The following is a 5788-nucleotide window of genomic DNA, read 5'->3' on the forward strand; positions in this document are numbered from 1 at the left end:
CTCAAGTCCAAGACACAGAAACCTATATATATATATAGGTTTATTCATTTTTATGACTGCCTTCCGCATGTGAATGGCAACTAAACACTCGTGAAAAATCGTCCTATCCAGAAATGTTGACTTATTAATTAGTTTTTGTAGTCTTTTTTCGTTTACCACTAATTCCATATTCATACGTTTCCTCACGTTCTCCATTGTTTTCCCAAATACTGCATTGTTCATCAGTTTATAGAAATCCTTCTCAAAATCATTGACTGCCATTTTTCTTTTCTCAGTGTTCAAATCAATATAGGTCTTTAACCAAGGTGATTGACTAAACCTGATTACTCTATGCACCTTCTTCAGCACCAGTCCTAGTTCTAAAGCTTGTTTCAAGTTTACGTAATGAATTACATATTTACTCTTATTTTCGAGAGTTGTTAGCAGTTTTTTATGTTTACCGCCAGGTGGTGTCTTGTTTTCCGGGCAAAGAGGGAGATCTGAATGTGTATCGTGTAGCCTATGTGGGTACTCAAGATCAACTTCGAGAATATATCCAGTTTCACTGTCTTCGGGAACATTTTCAACGTTTAAATCATCAATTTCTGCCTGTGTTAACCATCGAAATTTACCGTAGGGAAGGGGTCTCGAAAGGGCCCACCCATAGAGATTGTTAGCGTCTAGATATGTCAAATAGGTTGGACCTGAATCTGGGTCATGACTTGACATGTATCTATTGTTCGATTCGCAGTACCTTTTACAGCATTGTGAAATTCCTCCTCGGATGCCGTTTTCAATCATTAGTATCATGTCGTAGTCAGTCAAAAGCTCTAGTTCTATTTCAGTGTATTTGAGCATTGCATCAAAAGTTAAACCTGGAGCAGTATAATACCACGCAGGATCTAGTTTATACGCGCTGTAGCATACGTCACGAAAATTTTCAAAAACATCAGCTAAAAGGGTCACGTCGCTTTTCAGATAGACATCGCTGTAATCGCCGAGTGTTTCACATTCAAATGCGTCCCAAACATTTTCTGCATGCTGATAATCTTCGTCAGATACATATTCATCGGTCAGTCTGTTGTAAAAATTCTCCTTTTCCGGGAGCAAGGTTTCATCGAGTTTATTCAACGAATCAGTGTAATCATAGGGATAAACCCCCTTTCGTGTAACTAAATTTGTCTTTTCACCGAATATTGTGCTTGTGCATTTAAACTCTGTTAAATTGGCAACCAATGAAGCTAGAGAGGTAGGCATGAATCTAAACGTGTCAACAAACCGAATTTTGAAATTTTCCGTGATAGACTTAGAAAAAGATATATATTTTTCTTCAGAATTTGGAATTATAAATATTTCCCTGTCATCATAGTTAAGCTCTCGTACGATGAAATGCCCATCATATGATGAGAGGTTATGAATAAAGATTGGAAGGAAATTCGGCATTTTATATTGAATGTTACAAAAATAGTGCGCAGGTCCTCTATACTTTCCTGTCAAATGATCATGGTCTCTAACTTTATTCTCCTTCAATTCTTTACCACAAATGTGACATGCGTTTGCAGTTTCAAAATCTGAGTCTTCCTCTGGAGTGAGAGGATTCATTGGAATAATATTTTTGTAAAGTTTACAAACTTTTTCAGCCTCTTCTTTCATCCGTAAAATGAATACCCTAGCAGCATTGGGACCTCGGTACAGGTATGGGTCCTCGCATCCCTCAGGTCCCACTACGATGTAACTAAAGCTGAATGGGGTATGTCTCTGCATTAAATTAGTATAAGATGAGTAAGGATAAGGCTCGCAGGTACTAATATTTTCCAGAAGACATTCAAAGTCAGCGTAAATGACAAAAGGTACCCGAAAAGAATAATTTAAGTTTGTGAATTGTAAACTTTTATTGTCCTCGTCAGGTAGAATGATTTTACTCGGCTCGCCTGTACCTTTACATAGCTGTTGATGCTCTTCTAGCCTGTGCTTACTCCGGTAATGTGTGAGGCAGCGTTTGCAAGTGAATATTCTATTAGAATGCTTCGTAATTTGGGAGTGAATCAATTTATCAAAATTCCTAATCCAACAATAGTGAGCGGTTGTTTCGTTGCTAATGTAAAGGAGGTCGCGATGATCCTCGAGCTCATGATCTACAATTTTTAGTGGGTACACGAGGTTCTTATCTGTCAGACCAAAAACGTTGATTGAAATATTATTGACACGTTCGAATTTGGGAATATCTTTCAGCTCCACCGGGTACGCGATGCAGTCCCAATTGTAACCCATATGGCATGCTCGTGTCTTATACTGGGAAACTCTTTGAGGATCCTTATCGATATTTTTGGCCCAAATGGCATACTTAAAGCAGTATTGATCATCATTTCTGATATTGATAACGGATTTAGTATTCCTAATTTTTATAGGCAGCTCAATGAATGCTGATCCTCGAAATGGCGTGTACTTGTTTATTCGCAGTTCTAAACCTAGCACATTTGATAAGGCCCATCCTGAACCTTTAGCTTGAAATTCGGACTTTTCTTTTAAAAGTTTAGAAAATGTCTCATTGATTACTTCCTCAATTTCATCTGCTAACAATAACCTGCGATTGTTGGTTTTGAAGGAAGCGTTCATTTCATCCCTCATACCCTTTTTGAATTTGCAAATTAAAACAAGATTGAATTTAATGGCACTATTTTCCACTATTTGATCATTTATCTTTTCGATCAACTGAGTTTTGATGTTATTGAGAAATGAGATCACGTCCTGTTCACCATCTTCCACGGGAGTAATCCAAAATGTTTTCAGTCTGGAACGAATAGCTGATTCAATTTCATTGAATCCTCTCCCTATTTGCTCGTTGATTTTAATCCGGTGCGCGTTGGTATTCTCATGAGGCATAGCCTCGTCAATGTCATAGAAGATTTCACAGTAAGTGCAAAATTTTCTTCCCTTTGCCTTATCCAGCGCATTTTTCATTCGATTATACGTCCCCATATCAGAAATGTTATCGTCATCAAACACTATTTTCATATATATGTCACTTAATGCCTGTTCTAATTCTTCCGAATTGTGATAGCTACCAGCATTGTAATTTTCTAGAATTTCTTGGATAGAGGGCATGATTAAAGGTTCTTTGAGCTGTTGCTGAAATAAAATAAAAAAATGATACGTATGAAAAAATACATTTTCATCTCATTACATTAAGTGCAGGATCTAGAGGTAGAAAAACCTCGTAACGAATATCATCTACTTCATAACCCCGTTCGAACAGAAACTCGTATTCTTCTGCAATAGTATATTGCTCAATATGATTAAACGTAGTGCGAGGTATTGAATCGGATAAATGGTACAAGATTATGTCAACTTTACTCTGCAAACAATGTCTAAATGAGATACCCGGTGATTGTCTCTTCTCCGTCTTAACGAATGCGCTTTGAACAATATATTTTGATAACTTTAATAATGATATTTTATATAGTGAATTTACGTTAGACATTGCTGTATATATATTACTACTTCTGATTAGTTAACAAACTATGCAATCCTATTGATAAAATCAATTATATATGAATTTCTTTTAGGTATTGCATATACCCTAAGAAATTAATGCGATTATTAATGATATGTACTTACTCCTGACGTCAATGAATACAGCTGATGATTCGGGAGGTGAAATCGGTCCGTAATAGCTCTCTAAGCTGCTCTGGAGGAAATGGAAACTTAACTCTCAGAAGTGGAGTTTTATAGAAATAAAAGCTAATTCCCTCAGCGGAACACCCGTGCAAGAAGGCCACCTAGTTAGAATCAAGTAATGTCATCATCTGTGCATGTGCTGGTCTGGATGTGGATGGAATTAACTAGTTCAACCATTTGAATTATCCACCGACGCAACCTAAGCATGTGCCAAGGTTTGCGGAGTTGGCAGCTTCTACTGAAAAAATGCAATGCTCAATGCCGAACATCCGCGCAAGAAGGTTACCTAGTTGAAATCAAGTAATTTCATCATCTACGCATGTGCTTGGATGGAATTGACTAGTTCAGGTATTTCCTTTCAATTATCCTTCGACGCAACCTGAGCATGTGCCAAGGTCTTTGGAGTTGGCAGCTTCTACTGAAAAAATGCAATGCTCAATGCCGAACATCCGAGGACATGCAAGGAGTTGTTATTGAAAGAGATTAAGGAGGATGAGGAATCTCTCAAGGATGTTGGGATATGTTCAACGAGTGAGGTCAGCGGAGTGAAAAAAAACCCACTCCACTATCCGATCTTGCTTAATGCAACCTCCTCCTCTAACTTCCTAGTTTTAGCACGTAGCATGATGCTCTACAGAAGCGTTCCTGTATATAAACCCTCAGCTTTGAGTCTCCATCATTCAACACCTGGCAGAGATCTACTACCGTCGCTATTATCCGCTCTCCTCTGATCATCGCCGCTCATTGCCGAATTGCCGAATTGCACCATATTCCAGTCTTGTCACCACTCCTGCACCAAAAATCATAATCATGGAGGCTACTACTTCTGCTTCTGGGTAATTATGACTTAGAGATAATTACCATTATTTTAAATGTTATTTGAATATGGTTGAGGAGGGGTCTTAAATATATATATTTATCATATTAAAATTTTCAGAATTTCCATCATCATTAGGAAACTACACCCGTTTGCAAGTACCCCTATGCCATGCTATGAATGCCCTGCTGGATATGATATTAGTGCTGTCCAGTGGGATATAATTCCTAAGCGGGGGCGGGCTTTAATACCTTGCGGATTCTCCCTTGAAATCCCCAAAGGATTTTACGGGAGACTCGCATCCCGCTCTAGTCTTTCGCTGAGGTATGGGATAGAAGTTGGGGCGGGTGTAATTGATCCTGATTATAGGGGGGAAATTAAGGTTCTCCTCTATAACCATAGTGATGAGGATTTTTTGGTGAGAAGAGGAGCTAGAATATGTCAAATCATCCTTGAAAGAATCGCTACAGATGTTTCATTTGTAGTGTCTGATGACGTTACCTCTAATAGTAACCGAGGACAGGGTGGTTTTGGCAGTTCTAATCACCCTCCAGTTAATTGATGTGAGTAACGATTAATATATATATATAAACATATGATTTATTGTATACAAAGTTTTCGTTTTTACCTTTGTAGGATGGAGTCCACCCCCTCAACCACGACGCTTAACAGCACCCCCACTGTCAGCGTCACCACCTCCACCTCAACGTCACCCGAAGCGTTGACCTCTTCATCAACTTCTGTGGTAGCTTTTTTAACTGGTTATATCAAATTTTAATAATGCTCGAAGTGTAATTAATATCTACTGACGGTACCTATTTTTATTCTGGCAGGCTAGCATCCGGGAAAGATTCTTTCGGTTGCAGGAGGAGGGGTCATTTCTGAAGAAGGAGGATTTGGAGGAGGAAACCCGCTACCGGGTGGAGAAGGTGGAGATGATGACCACCCGATTCGGGGAGGGGGTGGTGGCGACAATCTTTTTTCGGGGGAGGGAGAAGAAACTTTTTCTCCCCCGAATGTTTACAATGACGGTGGGGGAGGTTATGATTTATAATTATAGCCAAGAAAAGTTTTTTATATGTAAAAAAAATAATCAAATAAAAATTATTTGAAACAAAATGTTCGTTTTAATATATATGAATTTCCACAATTTTGTATCCCTATTCCTTAGAGAAAACATTATATATTTGGTCCACCTATTTGGTATATCAAAGTTTTAGAAATTGGGAATGTTATACCCTTATGTCTGGTATCGTACAGAATTTTAAAAATGGTACCTCAATTAGGGATTTTTCCATACCCTTAGTTTTCCAA

At 38.3% G+C, this 5788-nt stretch overlaps 1 long non-coding RNA gene across 2 annotated transcripts; it reads left to right on the top strand.

Moving 5' to 3' along the window:
* The first annotated feature begins 4475 nt into the window (after positions 1–4475).
* Positions 4476–5578, top strand: LOC139687094 (uncharacterized). 2 transcript variants are annotated; one of them, XR_011700596.1, is made up of 4 exons: positions 4476–4493; positions 4595–5037; positions 5090–5219; positions 5308–5578. It is a non-coding gene; the product is annotated as an uncharacterized lncRNA (long non-coding RNA). The 2 variants fall into 2 exon arrangements; XR_011700595.1 differs by having other exon boundaries at positions 5111–5219.
* Positions 5579–5788: the final 210 nt, after the last annotated feature.

Source organism: Hetaerina americana, unplaced genomic scaffold (assembly GCF_022747635.1).
Source record: "Hetaerina americana unplaced genomic scaffold, ioHetAmer1.1.p SCAF_164, whole genome shotgun sequence".
NCBI lineage: Eukaryota > Metazoa > Arthropoda > Insecta > Odonata > Calopterygidae > Hetaerina > Hetaerina americana.